This window comes from Carlito syrichta, unplaced genomic scaffold (assembly GCF_000164805.1).
Source record: "Carlito syrichta isolate Samal-C Ts95f unplaced genomic scaffold, Tarsius_syrichta-2.0.1 Scaffold304259, whole genome shotgun sequence".
In the NCBI taxonomy this organism is placed as follows: Eukaryota; Metazoa; Chordata; class Mammalia; order Primates; family Tarsiidae; genus Carlito; species Carlito syrichta.
This window is the reverse complement of record NW_007248355.1, coordinates 92763-104357: the sequence shown is the minus strand read 5'-3', so window position 1 is coordinate 104357 and position 11595 is coordinate 92763. Positions and strand designations below refer to the sequence as shown.

Here is an 11595-nt window from a genome sequence, read left to right as displayed (position 1 = left end):
TTTTAACATATACAACATATAGCACTATCTTATATTGCCAAAGATCATGGGCATTTCACTCTACCCCTAAAATTTGTCAGCTACTGGAAGACACATCTAATGTAGATTAAGACTTTAGCCAGAAGTAATGACATTTTAATAAATTTAAAAATTACTATGACAGAAATGATACACTTTTTTTTTTTTTTGAGTTGGAGTCTCACTCTGTCACCCAGACTGGAGTGCAGTGGCCGCTCCTGGCCACTGCAGCCTCGACCTGCTGGGCTCTGGCAATCCTTCCCCCTCAGCCTTCCAAGTATCTACAGGCGTGCGCTACCATGCCCAGCTAATTTTTGATTTATTGTAGAGATGAGGTCTCGCCAAGTTGCCCAGGTGGGTCTCGAACCCATGGGCTCAGGCAATCTACTCACCTCAGCCTCCCAAAGGAGCGGGATTACAGGCTGAGCCACCGAGCCCGTACACATTTTAACTCTAAAAATGATTTTATTTTCCTATCATATTCAAATATTTAAATGTCACCACCAACTTAGAGTAAAGCTTTCCTGAAATATTCTTTTAATAGTAGCACCAACCAGTGACAAATTTGATAATTGAAGAAAATGAAAATTAATTGACATCTTCTCTGGAGAATGTATCCTATATCCTTATTAGTTGGGTATTTTCTTGTTTGTTTTAAAGAGATATTCTACTAATGGAACTTCAGGACAGGAAGGAGTGACTCCTGAGGATATGCATGTACTGGAAATGGCCCTGAGGCATATGTGAGTTGAGGCCACTCTAGTTACAACTCCTCACCTCCTAGGCCCCAGGGTTCCCTGCTTCGGTGGCAGATTTGCTTCTCTCCCCTCTCCCACCCCAACTCTCTGAGTGGGGTCTCACTCTGTCACACAGGCTGGAGTGCAGTGGCATGTTTTGGCTCACTATAGCCTCAATCTCCTGGGCTCAGGTGATCCTTCTACCTCAGCCTCCCGAGTAGCTGGGACTACAGGTGTGTGCCACCATGCTTGACTAATTTTTTTTTGAGTTTTTTGTAGAGGCAAGGTCTCACTATGTTGCCCAGGCTGGTCTCGAACTCCTGCACTCAAACAATCCTCTGCCTCAGCCTCTCAAAGTGCTGGGATTACACATGTGAACTACCCCACCTGGCTGTTTCTCGCTCTTCTTTTATTTATTTATTTAAAAGATGTGGGGTACAATTCAGGGTTAGGTATACAATTGTTTATTACGCAGGTACCCTTGTTGATGGGGTGTGCCCCCCCAGGCCATGTCTCTCTTCTAATTAGCTTTCTCTGCTAATATGTAGATCAGCTGCTTCAGCAAATCCAAGTTCAGCCAGGCCAAGAACCCCCAAGTCGGCCAAGACATTTCTTTCCTGATCTGATCAACTATGGCTGAGGGTTGTGTGGCATGAAAGTATCAGGGTTGTGTGGCATGAAACATGGGGACTCTACTGGGCTCCCCTTGGACAAGACTTGAGATCCTCAGGGCCCTGTTGCAATAGCTGCTGCTTCTGGGTGGTCAGTTCCAGATGGACTCTGCCCGACTTCATGCAGGTGTAGTCAGCACCTGCTCTCCTCCTGTGTCCAGCGCTAAGCCTCCTCTGAGATGGCAGCGTGGACCCCCTGCAGGACCTGCTGTGTGTTCACACAGGGCCACTTGCAGTACAGGAGCCAGGCTGCCAGTCCACTGCTGGCCAACGGGAAACAACAAGTAGATCAATGCTTTTTTTCATTCTGCACACAGAGTTTTCTCAGGAGATCCTGGGGGGTGAAGCACAAGTTACCTATAGGTGGGTGTCTTGATCCAGCATCCCTGCACTGGCTTCTCCTCCTTTTCTGTCCTAGATCCCCGTTCCACCCTCCTGGCCCCTGGATTTACCTCCCGAGCACACTGTCTCCACACAAGCCCTAGTCTCAGCTCAGCCTTCAGAGGAACGCAAGGCAAGACAGACTCCTGGGAGAGTCTTGTGTGAGCAGGTTTCATATAAATATAGGTCTAATCCACCCATATTTATTTGGCTGTGTTATTTCTAAGATAGTTAAGCTGGAGATTTTCTTTAAATCAAGAGAGAATAGTTCAGAACTAGTCTATATTCCATTTACTGGAACAGTGGCCACCAAAATTGTTCCTGCCCTTCCTAGGAACACCCGCTATCCAGATGGGTGCAGGGCTCTAGTCTGTCTCTCCTTTCCTGTAGAATAAAGAGCCTTTAGAGGCATTTGGGACCCTCATTTAGAAAGTTCATTGTTCTGAGATTGTGAGAGGAGAGATTGGATGAAGGGCCTCTGACAGAGGGAAGAAAAATCAACATATAAACAATAGAATTCATGCTGAATTTTATTCGGATAGAGGAAAATCAGAAAGAGAGGACACAAATGGTTAAATGAGAGGACATGTGGATATATGCAAAGGAGAAACTGAGGTTAGGGTAGCTAGCCTGGGGAATGCTTGAGGTTGAGTGGATCTAACAGCAGGGTGTCCAGAGAGGTGGTGAATAGTCAATTAATGAAGCAGCCACAACATGCTTGCTGTGGTGTATATTTCAAGGTATCCTTTCCAGTTATGGTTGAAGATACAGACAAAATCATTTCAGGTTAGCTCACAGAACATTTGCAATGAAATCTGTCCTCCTGAAAAGCACTGTTAGAAGATGTCAGATCACCAAGGATAATCTTAAATTCAGACAATAGCTACAAATGGATTCATGAATATATCTTTTGCGAGGATATCAGTGTCCCTTACAAAATCCTTGGAGTGAGTATACAATGTTACTATCTATTTTTCAGATTTCCTGACTTATAGGCAAATTCATGAGGCCCTTCGTGAATTATATGTTAGCTATTAAATTTTATTTTACTAAAAATGGATTCTACAAACAATACTAAGCTCAAGAATGACAGACATTAATGGAAGTGGGTTGGCTGATCTTCTGGGCTAATCTGCGGAGAGGCCCTTGCCCAGCCTTCCTGCCCCATTCCCAGACACCCAGGAAGGACCTAGGACCTGGAATTTCCCAGCAGCCCTACCCTCCCAAGAAGTGTCCAGGAGAGCTGCAGAGCTCCTGCCTTCGTCCCACCTTGTCATGTGCTCATTCGGTGACTCAGCTCCTGTCCACTCCTCAACACTCCTGGCCAGCCTTGCTCTGGGACCCCTCGCCACCTGTCTCCTTCATGCTGGATTCACAATGACACATGCTGGCATGAACGCTGTGCTCCCCCAGTACCTTCTGCCCTCCCATCTGATCCTGGGTGGACAGCCTCATCTACTGCTCACTCTCCACCACACCCTACTTCTTTTTGTCTCCCAGCAGGATCTTTTATCTTCTATGGAGTTTTACCTGTACCTTTGAATTTTGGTTTTTACACCATTTATCCTACTGCTTCTTGATATTACAGTACCTTACACAGTGGCTCTAGGCCCCAAGTCAATGCTCCACATGCCCCATTCTTCTTGTTTACTGGAACAGGAGCTCGGGACACTTGCCTGTGTAACTCACTGCCACATCTAGTGCTCGGAACAGAGACTGGCACACATACTTAACAAGTCTTTGTTGATTGAATAGGTTTATCCTCTACATGCTGGGTTCTGTATTTTGTGCATAGCGGATTCCTAATAAACATTTGTTGAATCAAACGTACCCAATAAAGAGCTGCTTGGCTCAAAAACTCAGGGATCTGTATTTTACAAATGTGAGTTTCAAGCCACTAAGAAAAATTTCTCTAAAGTAGTTTCCTGACCTTTTAAAACCACATAATAAAGACATCTCTTCCTGAGTAGGAACTTTTTCTCTCATGAACTTCCCTAATGAGGCCTGAACATTCCATCTGATGCCAAGAAGTTAAAATTGTAAGCTGGAAAACCCTTCAGAAATATAATCTCCTTAAAGGTGAGGACGATAAAGTCAAAACAGCCATGCTGCATTAGAACTCAAGTTTTGTGCCTTTCATTTCAGAAGGCTGAAATAATCTGTTTATAATGTAGACAGTGGAGAAATTTGCAGAAAAACATGGCACAGATGACAGGACCTGGATAGCATGACACCAAATCCATAGATCTCTATCTATATAGGGCAAGACATAGAAAACCATGTCTTCAATTTCTCCATGCTAGACATAAAGGAGAAACACAGGGTTATATTTTATTACACTCTGTTCTAACTGACTAAACCGATCTGACACACAACAAAGGTTGACAAGATCTGCTGCCCTAGAAAAACATAAACAAAATTTTCTAAATATTATGAACTTCACATACTCAATTGTTATGATTACTTAGGAAATACTTTCCTTACATCCCTCTCTCGCCACTAGTGAGTTAATAGTCAAAATTCTGTTTTCATCTTCTTTTCTTTCACCACACATGTGTGCACACACACACACACAGGGTTGTATACTGACTTCGATTAGTCATTTGTGGTCTATTCAGATGAGATAATATTATTTTGAGATTTTAGTCTTTCATGTACAAAATCCCCTTTGGAAAGATCCAAGTTAAATCTTGGATAATACCAAGTTTAATATTATAATGAAGTTTTAATGTAACTGAGTAAAATTGTATATTTTATAATTATATATTTAAATGTCATATAATTATATTTAAATTAAAATTTTTTACTCTTAATGTAAGCCATCAAATAAATTAAAATGTGGAAAAACTTTGATTTAAAATATCTTGCTTAGTCAAATTCTATTCCTGATATAACCAGTAGTGTGTAAGTATGTAATTTCTCTCTGGTTCTCTTTCTAGTTACACCTGTGTGCATGTGTATATATCATTTATAATTAATCACACAGAGTACTTGAGCTTTCTGAATAATTTTTTCTTTGTATCCATTCTGCTAACTTTCAATCTTTCAATGAGTTTCTTTTCAAAATGGTTGTGTAAACTTAATAAAACTAACATCTGAATTTCTACAATGTGACAGACATGCATATATTCACTCAACAAACATGTATTCACTCAACACTTAACAAGCTTCTATGGATCCAGCCCTGTTGTAGGTAAGGGGCATGGAGGGATAAGCAGATGGCCATGTCACTTCTGGGATGGGGCTTACTTTTACAACCCCAAGAAGGTGACATTTGGCTCTAGATCTGACAGATGAGAAGAAACCACCCCTGTGGAGATGCATAGTCCAGGCAGAGGGATCTGCAGTGCAAGGTCCTGAGATCTGCTACCTTGGGGTCAGCAGGCTCAAGAGTACAGAGGAGGGAGGGGGAAGTCCGGCCGGGGAGGGGGGAAGGATCAGATCATGCCAGATCTTGCAAGCTGTGGTAAGGGGTCGATTTTATTCAAAGGGCAATGAGTTACTAGTGGAGGGTTTTGATCCAGGCAGGGAAATGGCCTAAGATTAAAAGCTCAATCTGGCTAGATTTTAGGGCACAGAAGACTCAGCAGGGACAGTCAGGGCAGTGGTAGTAGAGAGAGTGGTGGACACAGTTAGTTTATATCATGGAGGTAAAAGTCAAAGGATGCATGAAGAGAGGGAAGTGGAGGCCCCAAGGAGAGTTCCCAAGTGTTGGCCTGAAGCACCTGGGAAGGTGGTAGTAAAACTTTCTGAGTGGGGAGGGCTGGGGAAGACATGGTGGTTGAGACACTCAAACTTCTGCTTTGGATGATATCCAAAGAATGGCATAAGCAGATGAATGTAGCTATCTGTATTTGACAAAAGATCCCAAGATGTATCAAGACTTAATACAAAGAAATCGTTTTTCAGAAAGCTTAAGAAACTCCTTTTGTGATAAATTAATGATAAAGTATTTACACACCTACATAAATACATAATTTGACTCTAGAGAGAGAACTAAGAACTATGCTCATTTTGGAGGTATCAGCACATAGATGGTATTTAAAGTCACAGACAACCTGGTGATCTTGGGTGACAATGTAAGTGGTTAAGACTGCACTCAGGACATGCAAACACAACTGATGGGTGAAGGAGAAGGAACTAATAAGACTTAGAAATTAGTTAGTAGAAAGAAAAAGGAATCCAAAGAGCATTTGTGATTGCAGAAGCCAGGCGAGGCCATGAGTTCTGAGGAGGGGTGACTGGTTACGTTCAATGTGCAGAGGGGGTTCAATGAGGACTGAGAATGGACCAAACACTGTACCAACATGGCAGTCACTGTTAGCTTCGATGTTGCTAACTCTGAGTAGTGTGAAAGGAATGGATGCTACGATGGCAGGAAGTGAAGACAGTATGAGACGCTGGGAAGTAGAAACAGTGAATATTAAAAAAATTAGTGCCAGATGTTATTGGAGATAGACAAGTGAACACAATAAGGTCCTTGTCTTTGAGGAGGGCTCTTCCATGCATAAGATACATCTTTTACCAACAATCCCTGAAAGACATACTTTTCTTTTGGCACAAAAGGGGGTTACATTTACATTAATAAACTCTTTCTAAAGAACTGTTACTGCAGTAAAAGAAAAAGTTAAACTAAACAACACATTCATTAAGAACACAGAATCTCCAATATATCAAAAATTTTATTTTTCAGATTTTATATAACATGCCACCGAGTAAAATGCTCAAACATCATTGTTCAGAAAATGACTATTCAAAAAGAACTGCAGATGTTTAAAAAAGATGTTTTCTTTGTGCTTTTCCCCAAATCTTCCTGGACAAAATGTTATATAGCTACCACATAATGTGTGAATGAACAGGATAAATGTGTCCTTTGCAACAAAAAGTCTGAAATTTTCTGTAATTATAGGCATGCTGAATGGATGGTTTAGAATAAGGTACCACCACCATCAAATCACATCTTCATAAGCAAGTATAATCCAATCCATTTTGCACAATGGCTTCAACTCTTCAGGTACATGCAATTAAACTGTGAGGTGCAGTAATAGCTGCAGTTGAGTTGAAATTTTATTTTTTTCATTTTTAAGATATAAATAGAAAACACAGACTAGCAAACATCAAAATACTTTTTAAGACTGTTAAATCTCATCAAAGAGGTCTTCTGGGTTGCTGTTTCTTAGCATTTCTAAAGACATGTCTTCAGCCGAGATGCGCTCCTCTTTCAATGTCTCAGGTGGTGAAGAGTCAAGCCTAGAGTTAACATAAAATCAAGATGATTTTATTTTTTAAAATTTCCATTATAGAGTTAAAGAAGAGATGCACAAGTAAAATGACAGTTAAATCCTGCTTCAGAATTGGTTTAGAGACTTACTTCCCTTCCCTATGCTGTTCACCATAAGGAAGGAGGTGAATGGATTTGATTACTGTAACTGCTTTAGAATTAATCTGCCTTTATTCTGAGCTAATGAAAATTCAAGGGCCTACAACAATACTCATAATCACGGTCAAGAAATAAAATGTGCTGTCCTCTGTGCTATAATGACTTTTATGCCAAGAGAGGAGGTTTTGCAGTCATTCCTTTGATGATTTCATCACAACGTACATTTCCCCTGACTTCTTTAAATTCTATCTATTAACATGCATTTTAATCTCTTATAGCAGAAAGCTCTGATCACACAACTTGATGTTAGTGGTCAGATGATTGTGTGTATCTGACTAATAAGGACTCTTCACATTTATAGCAGCTGCTGATGAAATGTGGTCCATATTCATTTACAAAATCTATACATCTTCTCTCAGTAAAGTATATTTTATTCAGATTCAGCACTGCAGCGACTGCATCAATCAATTGACCTCCATGTTTGTGTAAACTTCTCTTTGGAGTCCTAGGACAACAGACTTCTTCTCTGTGTGACTACTGTCCACCAGTCATAGAAAGAGTGAGCTGGGGGTTAACAGAGCTCATCAGAAGTGGAGCTTGGGAGTGTGTCAAGATCCTTGTATGAACCTTGCCAGTGGTTCTTCATGGAATCAAAACAAAAGATGTTTACTACTAACAATTAGAGGTGGCAATCATAATAAGGTTGAGTCAACCCAGTCATACTCAGTAGTACTCCCATATTTCCAACTTCAGAGGCAGGGGAGGAGTCATAGCAGTATGGGATGGCTAGAAGAACATGGGGCCAGGAGTCAGGACACAGTTTTGTAGCCAGGTCTACTTCTTATGAGATATGTGACTGTAGGCAAGTCGTGTAATCCAATTATACTTTTGTTTTCTCACCTGTAAAACTGAAGTCATAATATCTGCCTCAGAGGTAGTCTAAAGACTAAATATGTTGATGTAAATGAAAATGCTTGCAAATTTCTATAAGACATTTGGAAACTATTATCATTGCCTGTGAATAGTGTATAAACTACGTGAGAGTTTCTGCTAATAGCAAAAATAGCTCACAAACCCCCAAAATATCAAGTAGGTTTAGGTGATGAGTATTAGAAAGTCTACATCCACACTTTTTTTTCAGATTATTAGAAATGAATCCACCACAGGGTCCTCCTTGGCCTCTTGACTGCACACAATTAACCAAGGCTGGCTGCTACTAGATCTGGGATGTGTTCTTTCTTGGTTTCTGAGGAAGCCAAGTTCAGACAATATTACCATGCAGGAATGCCAAGGTTTAGGCGTTAATGCATTGTCAAGATGACAAGTCTACCCTCTGGGAACTGCAATGTTAAAATTAACAATAAATACAGACATAATTATGGTAACACGTAATCAAATAGCTAAAAATAGATCCCATAGAAAGAGAAAATGATACATTATGTAATAAAAGTATAATTATTACAAGTATAAGTTTTCAATGTCAACTCAAAACACATTAAACATTGCTCTCTGGTTCTAAATGTCTTAGAGTTGCTTTTATTCCTCCTAGACAAAAGAGTTAACTGAATCATTGCAATTAAAAAATCAGACATTTGGCCAGGTGCAGTGGCTCATGCCTATAATCCCAGCACTTTGGGAGTCCAAGGTGAGAGGACTGCCTGAGCCCAGGGGTTCAAGACTAGCCTGGGCAACTTGACGAGAGCTCATCTCTATACTAAAAAAAAAAAAAAAAAATTAGCTAGGCATGGTGGCATGTGCCTGTAGCTCCAGTTACTTGGAAGGCTGAGGCAGAAGGATCACCGAACCCAGCAGGTTGAGGCTGTGGTGGCTGTGAGCATGCCTCAGCACTTCAGCCTGGGCGACAGAGTGAGACACCAACTCAAAAAAAAAAAAAATCAGACATGGAAAAAATTAGGCAAGTGCAATTTTGTTCATTGTGTAGACATTGTACTATCAGAATATACAGATCAGTTTCATTTTAAAATAAATCTCCATAAAACAAAAGGACCAAACTGAAGGGACAAGTCTGAAGGAAATAGATTTCTGGTGCTCAATTTGTGATTCTCATCTCCCTTTGAAGTCACAGGGAGCTTACAAAATAGACTTTGACTCTTGCTCATAGTTCCTGGTCATGATAGGTGCTCAGGGAAAGTGAATCAGTAATCATTGGTGAACAGCTTTCATACCTAGGGTAAGTCAGCAGAGTAAATTTAGAACTCTTCCTATAATCAGAAAGAAAGCTTACTTTTTAAATAAGTGTAATTTATAAAATTATGTATAAATATTAGTAATAAATGTTTATTGTAAGATTTTTTTGTAAATTCTGAAAAGCATTAAAAAGAACATAAAAAGTTCATTATCCTATTTTGCATTATTTTTATTTTCATACTTTTTTTTTACAAAAATGGGATTATTCTATACATTTATAGTTTTGCAGCTTGGTATTTTTACTCTATTACATATTAGAGAAGTCTTTGCATGCTGAAAAATTTAGAACTACATTTATCAGTAATTTTAATTTTGAAGTACTAAACATCAGTCTATCAGAGTTAGGTTGGTTCCATTTTTAAATGCTCTTATATACAACACAACAGTTAATATCCTTATACATGTATCTTAGCATATTTATCATATTTTTTCATAAACATATATATTTGATGAAATCATGTGTAGAGGTATAATTCAAAAGCAAATAACTCAGAGAACCTGTATCTAAAGTCTTAATAGAAGGTGAGCTAAATAAATGATTTGAAACTTGGGTATTCCTCTCTAAATTATCAACATTAGTTATGGCTCTGTTTAAATTCTCAAAACTTCCATGAAGACTTTTTAAAGGAGGACCACATTCAGGCTAATTTTCTCTTTCTCTGCTCATTTAGAGTACATAATATATGTGTCTATATTTCAATATAGAGTTTTGTTCATCTAATCAATACTGTATTTGCTGAGTATACACTATGAGGAGCTAATTGTATTAGGAAAGTAGAACAAATAGGATAAAGGTATTTCCTGCCCTCAGAAAGTTTTAAGAAAACTTTTTACTTTATCTAATTTTTTTAAATGCGTGTTCATCTTAAAAATTTTATAGCGTGAAGGTAAGGACTATGTGATATAGTTTGTTCACAAAGACTTACTTATCTCTTTAGAAGTTTCTATTAGCATAAGTCAACATCTAGGGTGCTGGTGGATTTTTGGGTTGTTGGCCAAGGTCAACCTAGCTCAACGGAAGGAGTTCTGAGTTCGGGTCAGCAGATCTCAATGCATTACTGAATGGAGATCTTGGTAGGGTCACTGCCCCTTCCTGGACCTCAGTTTCGTAATTTGTGGAAACTTAGGGTGACTATAACTAATTTTGGGGCTCTTGCAGTCTCTGTATCTAAGACACTTATGCTCAAATAGTTGAGCACAGGTTACTTTGCAAAATACAGGATCTCAAGAAATACTCGAGGAATGAATGAATAGTGTGAATTAAAGAGAAAAGGTTAATAACAAATAAGAAACTGTGAAGTTACAGGCTAATGTGTTTTTTTTCAAATAAAAAAATAAAACTCCTCTAGAAGTACTTATTACTAAAAGATAGCATATGTTCTCAATAACATGACACACAGATGCCTATGTTTTATTAGTTTAATTTCACATTGCATTGCATTAAAACACACACACACACACACACACACACACACACACACACACCAACTTGAATCAAAACTGTGCTATCTCCATTTAATTAACAATGAATAGTGTAGGTCAAAAGCTAGGTTTATCAAAATAAATGTCTCATTCAAGGCAAGTTTCTCTGAACTTTTAGGATGAATGAACGTCTTCTCTTTTAACTTTGTGGGAGTTGAATTTGCAACATCTTTAAAAATGATATTTCCAAGAATTATCTCATTTTTTAAAGCCATTTTCTCAGCCAAGTTTAAAATAGTATCACCATGGCTGGAATAGCTATCTTTTCTTCTTCATGTGAGAAGCATTAGTAGTCTTTGGAATGAATGACTTGCTTTCTGTAACATTCTGAAAAACATATTTCTGAAACATGTCAAAGTGCCAACCTGAGCAAACAGATGTTTGGGAAGTGTCTAGTGACTGATGGCACCAGGATACTTAGAGAATCATGCTCATTTGACTTCTAACACAAACAACGAATATAAAATAAAAAATACATTTTTATGTGGCCTAACTACATCTCTGTCTGCACAACACACAAAAATTCAATTCTAGGTGAGTGAAACACTTATATAAGAAAGGCAAAACATAAAGGTTTTAGAAGAAAATAAAAAAGAAAATAAAAGAATGTCTTTAATATCTTGAAATAAGAAAGTGTGTTTGTTTAAGGCAGAAATTGAAAATCATACAAAGATTGAGAAATTCAACTGCATTTTTTTTTTTTTTTTGAGCTGGAGTC

General features: G+C 38.8%; 1 long non-coding RNA gene across 1 annotated transcript in view; it reads right to left on the bottom strand.

The window, feature by feature from the left end:
* Nucleotides 1-6471: 6471 nt before the first annotated feature.
* The window catches only part of LOC110595773, an 89020-nt gene continuing 83896 nt past the window's right edge, over nucleotides 6472-11595 (bottom strand). Inside the window, exon 2 of the long non-coding RNA XR_002482051.1 lies at nucleotides 6472-7057. This is a non-coding gene — a long non-coding RNA (uncharacterized LOC110595773). The remainder of the gene's footprint in view (nucleotides 7058-11595) is intronic.